We start from the raw sequence: 11,719 nt of genomic DNA on the forward strand, positions 1-11,719 counted from the left end.
GTATTTTTTCATGCAGTACATAATTATATTGTGAAACCTGCAGCTACTGAACAGTATGAACAAGAATATAGTAAGGTTAAAAAAGATATGACAAATTCAAAGAACAGGCCAAACAGTAGCTATTCAAAGAACCTGTTTACTTGAATGGCAACATGAACAAGTTGAAAGTACACCATACACAGCTTAAAGTCATTTCCCACATGACCTTTTCAAAGGGAAGCGAAATGCCTATCTACTTATCAGAGAAAAAAACAGAAAATTAAGAAAAAAACCAAAGAAACTCAAAACTGGGCAGTAAAATCAAATACATAGATGTTCAAGTCTCCATAAGCAACCTACATATTGTCCATTCTATGTATGTGAGAATTAAATAGCTGCAAACACAGAACAGTATGCTCTGCAAACATACACAGCGATTGGGTGCTGTTCTTAGACACAAATTAGAGATGTTATGATATTGGCTGGAGACGATTAACTAAGTTGGTCATAGAGCAAATGGAGAGGATGGTAAAGATACTTCTTTTGCTCTAGTCCGACACCTCTAAACCTACTCGCTACAACCTGTTCCAGTATGAAAAAGCTGAAAGCCTCAGTGCTGGTGAACTCAAGCTACTTTCTCTGGTCTTTGTACCCCCATGAACAATATATCTTGCAAATAATGAAGTTGTCGTAACATTTATCTTTTTGTGTCTGCTAAGCTCTTCGACATCATAACAACATCTGTCTCATATATCAAGGACTCTGGTTGAAAAGATGCTTAATGCTCAAGTGAGGGGAAGCTGAAAGACAAAGTTTGATAAAACAGGAAAAGAAGTGAGTAGATAATCTGAGATGCCCATGATTTCTGAGTATGGGACACAAAACTAACAGCAGAGGAAACATATGCAGGGACTAAAAGCTGAATCAGGAGGTTCAGTGAAGCACTGGGCAGTTTTGCAAACTGCAACAGAGTGGCTTAAAAAGACCCAAAGGCCTACATTGCAGCAGCAATCGTACTGACAAAATAGCTAATTTTCTCTTCAGGCTTAACTCACACACCCACACATACATAGCATGCCAGCACTGTCTGGAATCAAATATCCCTTCTGTTCAACCTCTGTAGAAGGTGAAAAGAACTGCTGAGTACCCTGTGCTTCATCGCAGAGGGACCAGAACCCTGAATCTTGTCTTCAGTGGTTCTTAAACTTTTTTCTAACTTATTACTATTCAAATATTTTAGTTTGTAGGAACCATGATTTAAGTGTTTTATTTAAACATATACACATACACCCATACACAAAAAGCAAACAACCCTTCTAAGTCTTCCCCTGAAGAAACAGCTCCTCTTCTCCAGATCAATAACATAAGTCTTGATAGACTTATATCTTGATAGAAAGACAGATAAGAGAGTTTATAAATCATATATAAGCAATGAGAACACCAGCACACTGTCCAAGCAAGATTCTTCTGTCCAGTAGTGTTCCCACAATCTGTCTCACCTGTATCATCCCTGGATGGGCTTTGGCCGCTGCTTTTGTGCCTTGTGCTTTTGTGTTTGTACGAGTTAGCTTCCTTAGCTACCAAATTCCATTTTCGCCCAAACTAGAAAGCCTGATTATGTCACATAATTAATGTTGAATAGCAGAAATGTGTTTTGCTGATGAGTAAATCCTCCTGCTGTAAGAATACCTTTCATTCTGTCTTCTCTCCAAAGAGACTGGGGCTCCATCTTGTGGGCTTACATTGCATATTATTAAATTGAAAGTGCAAGCCCAGCTTTTTATGTCATTTGCTCTTTTTTTTTTTTTTTGTTTTAGGCATAATTCACTAAACTACATTTATTTGCTTACACAGTTTTTGGTTTAACTGAAAAGAAGGTTAACTGAATTTGGTCACAGAGCAAATGCAGAGGGTGGTAAAGATGCTAAGTAGCCTGAAAATCAATGCAAAACTGCGGTATATTGTAACACACAGAATTCAGGTGTGCAAAATGTACATTTACACTCAAATTCCTAAAACCTAGTTACTTGCACCAGTAATAAACACAGAATTCACCAAGAAGCTAACTCTGACAAAACTCTCAACTGCACCACCTCTGCCTCTACCTCATCTGAAATAAGCCTAAAATCTGTAAGTGTCTACTTTCAATATCGAAGTTCCTTAGATGGACTGATCAAAACCCTAGTTCTCCAGACTATGCTGTATCTGGGGTACTTATAGCATTATTTTTATATTTCATTTTTCTCCTGTCCATAGACTTCATAGCTTGTTCATTTTATTGACTGCAGTAACACATAAGCCAGGAAGTTATTGAACTGATGCTTTCTGGAATGGGATGAACATTCATCCTCCCTTGCAGTAAGAAAGACAGATACTCCAGGATCTAAGACTTTCCAATAGAAACACCAATTTCACAACTTACTTATAATATCCAGCAATAAAACCACACAAATCCTCTCAGGCTGAAGAATGCACCAGCTGGAGAAACAGGGTGTTGTTCTAAGCAAGTCATAACAAGAGCAGAAGTCCCATGGGAGATTTTTTATTATTTTAAAATTGATATACAGAAATTGCAACACCATAACAATTCTTAGATGTTACAGAACGCTATCAAAAACATTCTGTGGGGCAAAGCAGCTACCCTGCCATCAAGCTACTATAACAACGAATACTCTAAAGAGACAGAAAGAAACAGTATTTACAAGTAAACCACAGAACACTAATCCTAATAAACTGTTTATTACTTAGTTCAATAACCTTCACATCTCTACACAGCAGGTACACTCCCCTACAAACATCAAGATGGCAAATATGAACATTCACAATGAAAAATATTAGTCAAAGGGGGGAAAAAAGACGTGCTTCTACCCATTTCTCACTTTGCTAGAATGTAAGTGCCTTTTTCTGTAATTTTATTTTCAATCTAAAAGTATTTCTACAGTTAGGTCTAAATTGCAAATTCAATAGAAAATGGAACTCTTTAGACACAAGAATAGCTGTGTCTCAGCTGCCATTTTGAAGACCTTGTTCATATTGTTGCTACAAACTCCAGATACTTTGCTTTACTGTTAGATTCTGATTGCTGGGAAAGCAGTTCTTGGACAACAGCGTGGTCCGTCCTTTGCCATCCCATAAAAGAGCTCCAGAATTATTTGGGTAACAGGTTTATTAGGATGAGAAATTTGATAACAGGCACTCTATGAACAGGTTTGGTTTCAGTGGTAGTTCAGTGGTGTTCTGAAATATTCTAATCCATGCTTTTGAGAGAAAGACTGAATGAAGGGTAAGTCAGCGGCTGTACTGGCTGAGTTAACATTGCCCTGCTGCATACAGAAGCAGAATCAGCACTGAATATCCAGTGTGTGCAACATCACTACAGAGCTGGCCGGACAAGAATTTCTCCCAGGAGCCTTAAATTGTGGAAATTCTCCAGTATAGTAACGATAAAAGCAATCATCACTTGACAAAATTTGCCTTCAAAGCTCACAAAAAGAACCCAGAAGCATGACAGAATTTAAATGGTGGCTTATATTCTACAGTCAAGCAAGAAAGGCACATACTGTCTCTAAAATCAGATCATTTTTCTTCATAAGTATCTATTTCTTCAGGTTTATTTTGAGGGCAGTTCATCGGCTTTGAAAGGTTAGTTATTGTCGTTATTACTGAAATCTATAAGAATGAATCTATAAGAATGAATCTACAGCTATTCAAAAAGTGGGTCAAGACAAAGCCCATTTCTTTTGATAAGTAGAAAAATATGACTTCTTCAATAAAGTTCTGCCTTACAGTCTAATGGAATGTAGATACAAGATTGTATACTGGACATAAATGAATAGAGCGTCGTAGATACATTAAGATGGGAAGGATGGTGTTTGGAAATTGAAGAAATATTTTGAATGGTATTAAGTGCAAGCGTACACAAGCATACAAGCATAACTTAACACATCTCTAGGCACCAGGACGTTAGGGGAGAAATCATGTGACATGACCTGCATCTAAACTGCTCAGAGCAGGAACTTAGTTTAAGTCTCTCCTGTATCTTTTACTGCCTTCATTATCAAGGTCTTAGATATTCTGAGAGCATGAGAGAAAAAATCGTTTTCATTTTGACCAGAATTTATGCTATAAAGCAGAAAAATGCTTCTCTATGGAAAAATTAATGAAACTTAATACATTGTTGTGAAAAGTTTACACTGTGATGAATCATTGCTTGCCAATGAAAACCCATTTTATCAAAAGTTTCCAGCTGACTCTGTATTGATTAAGTCAGCAAACTTCCCAACATGTGCAATTCTCTCCTTGATAACTATGTAGTTATCAAGAATGCCTAGAGCAATGGATGAACAACCTCTGATGAAACAGAAGTATATGCAATGAAAAGTGAATACTTACTGTAAATAATCCATAAACAACTTACCAGTATAGAGATTGAATTCACAACTAATAGCAGTGAACTAATTTTTAACAGGCTGCCATTCACACTGAATTCATCGAAGAACAGAAACAAATCTTTGCAAAAAGCAGTCCAAACAAGAATCTTATTGGCTATACATCACATTAAATTCTCCTGCCTTTCTTCCTTGCTCATGGTCTCCTGGAAGGCCAGGTGGACCTGGCAAAAGTTTCCATCCCATGACTCCCTGTTATGAATTAGGAAGCAATGACAGAAGAACTGGCATGACACTTCCTAGTTACACTCTTAAATTAAGCAAAGGTAAGAGCAGAAGCATCTTCAAACTATGAAAGTCTGACCTGCATTGTGCCCTGGTTTACAGTATCAATACAGACTTCACTAATTACAACTGCTATGCTCAAAGGTAAGTAAAGAGATAATTAAACTAATTAAAGAATTAAGCATGTCAGTAAAATCAAACCAAACTTTCCTCCTGTTTTATTCTTTCTGTGGCAAATGAGACTGAAAGGATAGAAAAATTTTATTGCGGTAGGAACCATCAGTCTTCAATGGATAAAACAGTGGGGAAATCAGAGACAGCATTAGTAGAACCGGAGGTTATCAGGCACGTCAGGTGGCGTCCACCAAACTGCCACATATATTCAGTGTTACAGTGGTGCCACATTTTGAGAGAGAGCGGAATTAAGTGCTTGTTACACTTGCTGGAACACTGTAGCTCAGCACTGTCCTTCCTCAGGGGTGCTACAGGGTCTCATTCGCAGCTACCATGTGCCATGCTGTCTCCGTAGCAGGCCTGTCTACACAGTGCAACACAGCGCTGTGCCAGAGATCTCCAAGTCAGTTATAAGCAAGTTAGAAGACCTGTGCTACATGGTCCTACTCTGCATTCAGGACCTGGAAGCAATACTGCCACGTTTCTTCAATGCTGTTATGGAAGAGCTGCTCAATTTGGACAATCAGCCTGTCACACCGCTACAGATGCACTGTTTCCCGGTCCAGATCTACCCAAATCAGACTGTGCATCTGCACGTAGCGCTCCACCACATAGAGCAGACGTTCCCTAAATTTGTTAAGAATTTGACAAGCTAAAGTGTAATTTCTCCTTAGCTCTAGACTAAACGCACTTAAGAGATGATAAAGAGAAGATAGCTCTTGTTCTATTGTTTGAATTTGCTCTGCATGAGCAAATTTGTTTTGAATTTGCTCCATATTAATTTAGCACCTCCCTCTGTTTATCTCAGAACAATGTATTTTATTCCCTTAAGAGTAAAAATAGTAACATTTTAAGAAAAGAATTGACGAAAAGATCACCATTCCCACACATCAAAAACATTTTGCTTAAACTGAACACGTTTGGTTTTCAGGCTCATTAAAAAACCTGAAGATTTTGTTTAAATAATGTAAAAAAAAAAAATTAAATGAAAAATACTTTAGAATAAAAAACATAAATACTTTTTCAAATTTATTAAAAAATATATTTCAGATAAAAAACCTGGAATATTTTGTTTATAAAATATAACAAAAAAAAGGTTCTAACTCTCATTTAACAAAAAAAAATCAAATTTGACATACCATATTAGTCCTGAAATTCCACTTTAGGTTAATAAAAGTCAAATAACTTTTGTACCTTTGGTGGAAATATTTGTACTCTGTCCATACAGTGATATTTTTAATGACGCTAAGCTTGTGGGACTCATGGATACACTGAAATTAACAATTAAATTCCAGAAATTAAATCAAGGTTATACATATTTTCTCTGAGAAAATATTCCTATTTCCTTATTCGTTATATTTCTACAATTTTAGAAATGCCCTATGTTAAACAAAGGAACTATTCAAAATGTCAGTTGAGAGTTCTCTTACCATCTAGTGACAACAATATTTATGTTCATTATAAAATGAAAAATACAAAACAAAGGCAATAATGCTTCCCTAGAAACTCAAAAAGCAAAACTAATAGTGAATGGAATAATCCTCCATGATAGATTTGTGTTTTTTATAGATATATGTATAAATATTATGCCGTATATAAATATCATATATATAAACTCAGTCTCTTACAGAAAACAATAAACCAACCAAGCACAGTCACAGCCCAGTCTGAGTTGTATAAACCAGCTTACTGTTCAGATGTTGTCTGCTGGCTATTTATAAAATTTATTATTTTTCTTTGTTTTTATTGACCTGGTAATTTGGAGTTAGATTTAATTTTACAAAACTATAAACTTTCTCCAAAGTAAACACATAAAAACGAATAGCACAGAGTTAAAGAGAAAAAATGTACATATTTTTTATACTTTATATTATTACAGTACTTCAGGACTTGTCCTTCCAATTGTAAAACTCAGTCTTGCACATATGACAGGTATACATAAATTCAGTACATTTTTTTCACAAATAGGTTCAGAATCAGGAATTTTTTTTAGTTCTTATTCCTGTTATATATGGCAAATAAAACAGCTAAAGGAGTTACATTATTAAAAAAGCGCAGACTTCATGGAATTAGGATGGATAAAACTTGGCTGGAGTTGAACGTGGCAAGGGATCTGAAGACCAAAAAGAAAAGCCTTCAACAGGTAGGTGCGCTGGAAGTAAGAGAAAACCTGAGGAAAGGTTGGTCCATTGCTGAATGGGGTGGGTGGTCTAGTAATGAAAGACACGGAAAAGACTGAGGTACATAAGGCCTTCTTTGTTTCACTCTTTACTGGTCAGGTCTTCTCTCAAGCCTCTCAGGTCTCTATGCCTAGTAGCAGAATTTAGGAAAGAGATATCATCCACAGTAAAGAAGAATCAAGTTAGTGACTATTTAAATAAACAGATCACATCCACAGGATGGGACATTCGGCTGAGGGAGCTGGCTGATGTCATTGTAAGGTTTCTCGTCTTTGAAATGTCGTGGTGATCAGAGGAATTTCCTGATGACTGGAAAAAGGCAAATGTCATAGCCCTCTTCAAAAAGAGACTGGAGGAGAGAGGACTTAAGGAGAAATCTAATTGCTGTCTTCAACTACTTTAAACAAAGGTTACAGAGAAGATCAATTCAGACCCTTCTGAAAGATGCAAAATAACAGTACAAGAGGAAACGGACACAATTTGCCAGGGAAATTCCATTTACACGGTAGGAAAAAGTTCTGCATGTGACGGTGACCAAATGTCAGAGAGGTTGCTCAGAAAGACTGTGGAATCTCCATCCTTGGAGATTTTGAAAACTTGATTGGATAAGGCCACGAGCAAACTGAACTCATTTTGAACTTATCCCTGCTTTGAGCAGGAGGTCAGACCAAACGACTTCCAGGCGTTCCTTCTAGCTTACATTATTATTCTATGAGTCTATGAAATAATTTTATTTATCAAAGATTTTCATTCAGCTAGATTTTTCAACCATAAATTGCTAAATGCAGCAAAGCTGGTAAGATAAAGTGAATCAAATAAAGAATATCTTTTTACAAGGCACCTTATTTATAATGAATTATGTATACACTTTTATTGAAATGCTTCTTATCTCAAAGATGGATTTCTTGATAAGGAACACCAGTACTATATACTGATATAAGGGTACTGTACTATATACTAAATGCTAATACTATATTGTTCACATTAGCTTTGCGGAAGAGAAAGAGAAGAAAGTTTGCAATTTTGCTGTTGCAAGTTTGAAATTTGTTTGGATTTTTCAGATGTGGTTCTAATTTTTATAGTGATATCATTTTAACATAAGTTATAGCAAGAATAAGTGCAAAATCACTGATCACTATTAGAAAGACTGTCATAGCCTAGGAAAAAAGAATCTTATTGTGCGTGTGTGTGGAGTGAAATGCTTCAAATTCATTTTAAAAATTCCTTTCTTAACGTATAACCTGAATGATCCACATGTTTCTGAGTGAGAATGCAACAGAAGGAAAGGTAATGGTTTACTAGGGATTAATCAGTCAACTATTAGCATTACAGTAGGCTCAATTCAGATATCCACACAGAAACATCTACAGCTGTGTGGGATATCTTATCACATTCTACCCAGCTAGCCTTCAGCTGCTTCTCCAGAAGCACATGTATTTTCTGTAGGTCCTGTGTGTGTGTCAGGCTTATGTGGGTGTCTCAGATGCTCTACACAGATACTATTCAGGCAACTAAATGAAGCTGTGTGCATCTTGGAGAGCCAACAGTAAGTGGATAGTTGGACAGTAAATAGTTTTTCTATGGAAATAAGAAAAACTCAGTTTAATGTGATAAAATCACTCTCAGTATATATTTGTACTGAAAAGGCTGATGTGCCCTTTAGAAGGAGCAACAGCATTACTCTCATTAGAGTTTAATGCTGATATAAAGTTTACATATGCATGCCTGATGCCCATCTATTTGTGGGACAGCCAACAAAATATAACACCAACCTGAAAAAACTTACAGAAGAAATTCACTGATTTTCATTCTCTATCATTACTTACTCTTCTTGAGTAACTACATAAATTTCATGTTGTTTCTTTTTTAAATGTTTTGGGCTTCACCCACAGCTAAGAATTTCTTCCACCTGGTACTCCATCCCTTTTTTTTTTTTTTTTAATAGCAAACCATTTACTCCAAGAACCTGAGTGAGGATGTGTGCATATCTGCATCTGAAATGGGTCCAGATCTAAAGAACTCTGTTGTGGTAACAGGAATATGGTAGCAGGAAACAACTACCCTCGCATCACAGCATCTTACTCCTGACCTAAATTAAGTATTTTCTGCACTGTAATATATAAAACCTTCTACCAATATCCAGCTAAATCCTTAAGCAAGTAAGTGAAGCTTTGAAACAGTGCACATAAAACCATGACTTTTCAATGCAAAATGTGGGGTGTTCTTCCTCACAATCACCCCAGTCAAGAAAATTCATTCACAGACCTGTGCACACGTTACTGAAACTTAGGTATTAACTTATGTTGCCTTGCAGATTCTACTGCAAAATGAGCATATTTTGTACACTAATTCAAAAATGTATGTGGTCCAGTACGCTTAAAGTCTGTTACTAATCATGCAGTTGACTTTGGATGCTACTTTAAAGAAAACTAAAATTGCTCAGTAGATTTTTTTTTTTTGAGGCACATGCACAGAGTGCAACAAATCTGTTCTCCCCTAAATTTTAAGCTGTTTGTTAACTGTTTATCGTAAGGGCAGCTCTTCAGAGAATATAGAATAGAGAAACAACAGCAGAGATCACACAGCAGTTGGCTCACAGTGTTGACCAGTATCTGCTAGGTTCCCACCATTTCAAATAAAAATAGTAGTATACGGTATAATTCTAAACTGGAGGGAGTAAGTGAAATGTTTATTACTAGCCTTGTTTCCATCTGAAGCAAGTGAATGTGACCTGGCAATCCTTGTTTATAAATATATGATCACGCTTTTCACTGAATGATACTTAAGTGTGGCTATTCTTAATTAGTATTTTTTCAAACAATATGCTTGAAATGATATTTAAGTGCAATCTGGCATTAAGTAAATTCAGTAGACCTCATAAGTAAATTGACCAATCCACTGCATTTATGGATCTTTAAAACACAATATTTGGTGAACCAGCCACAAGACTGTGACTAGCAAAGATCACAGCTTTCTTTCCTAGAGACAGTAAAACTTCTTTTCAAAGAATTACAGCCCTTGGGAGGAATGGAGGAAGTCTACAGTATCTACATAGATGAGTTTCTATCATTACAAAATAGAATATCATTAAAATTTTAAAATGGGGCAGATAGAACTGTGACCATGGAAGAATGATTGTCCTTTTTAGGCAAACAAAAGTAGGCAGGTGAAAACCACTTGCAGAAATCCTAGCTAACTTCAAAGCAAAGAAAGTATACATCAAAGATCATCTCCTTCTAGAGTATATTTAACAGGTATTGCTCTATAGCAGTTCATTGGATTGGGAAATAAAATTAAACATGAATCAAAATAGCTTTAAGAATTCTGACAAAGAATCGGTTCAGAAATTCTTCTCTGGAAGGAAATTAGATGGTGGACAGTTTCAGAACTGGTGGTGAGCAATGCATTACAGATAATATATTAAGCTGCCTGAGATAATGAGCAGTAAACCTAAGCAGTAACGTGTTAAACGCAGAAAAAAGTTACGTAAGATGAGGGAGTGCAGATTAAAAAGAGTTTCTGCACAAATAGCAGCAGCTGTTAGTTTCCACCACAACTAGTAGCAAATAGATATGGAAAAGAAAATCAAGCTTGACAGAAAGAGCCAAAACTGGCCATATGAATCTGCTCAAGACCTTCCCATGGAACTAGTGGTAAATAGTAAAGCTATTTAAGACAAGCAAGGAACACAAACAGCTGTAGTACTTCCCTTGTCACCAAAAATAAGCCTTTTCCTCCAAAAAGGCTCAAGGGATAAGCACCTGGCTGCTAGAAGGTGGGGGGGAAAAAAAATCCCCGCAGAAATAGGGCAGTTAACTAGTAGATACAACAAGAGATGAAAGGGGCTCTACACAGTCAAATACATCTGCTCTAATCTGCACATCCAGAGGGAGGATGTTGCTTGAACATGCAAGCTAGCCAGTAAGAAATTACAAAGAAAGAAAGTAATGATGCACTGAAGCTTCTTATGCAACTTTTATAAGCTAACAGCTACATACGTCTGTGAAACCGAGGTTCAGAGCCTCACTCAGTTGGGTGATGAGCTGGCTCCCCTAAAACGTAAATCCCACACCTTTCTGGCTCTAAGTACTAGGCTACTAGGAACCAGTATTATTGGTGGCAATAACCACAGAAATATACTTATGAAATGTTTAATGTAAATGCTTAATGCTTTGACAATCTCCTAGGGCTCGGTTTGTTCATGAAAAATCAGTCATACTTAAGACAGCAAACTCTACAATAGAGTATGGCTATCTGGGAACTAATTTTATAGAACTTGAAATAACTATGACACACCTGAAAAAAGAGTATTTGATTGAGTTCTCTAATGGGCAAGCTAATCTCAAAGTAGTTGTGCTGTTGAAACTCTATTAAGGTGTGTAAAATGTGACTTTCTTTTCTCCTCCTTTAAATGTCAACAGTCGTTCAAGCAAAGTTCAAGCATTTTGTGTCTTGTATATAAAATGAAGAGGAGAGGAGAGATTGTATTGAATTCACTATGGACATTTCAAGTTTGTTTCTGTTTATAAAATTTTTGTTTTGCAGTGTACAAGAAAGTCATTTTTGGAAGTACAGCCCCAATTCAGCTGTATGGAACATTATTACACAACAGTATGAGGAATTTCAAACAGCTAGCAGCGCATATGACTGTGAGTCAGTTTTGCTAAATAAATGTGCTTTTATAATATGCAGAAATTAGAATGCTGTTGTCTA

This window comes from Struthio camelus, chromosome 2, assembly GCF_040807025.1.
Source record: "Struthio camelus isolate bStrCam1 chromosome 2, bStrCam1.hap1, whole genome shotgun sequence".
Lineage (NCBI taxonomy): Eukaryota > Metazoa > Chordata > Aves > Struthioniformes > Struthionidae > Struthio > Struthio camelus.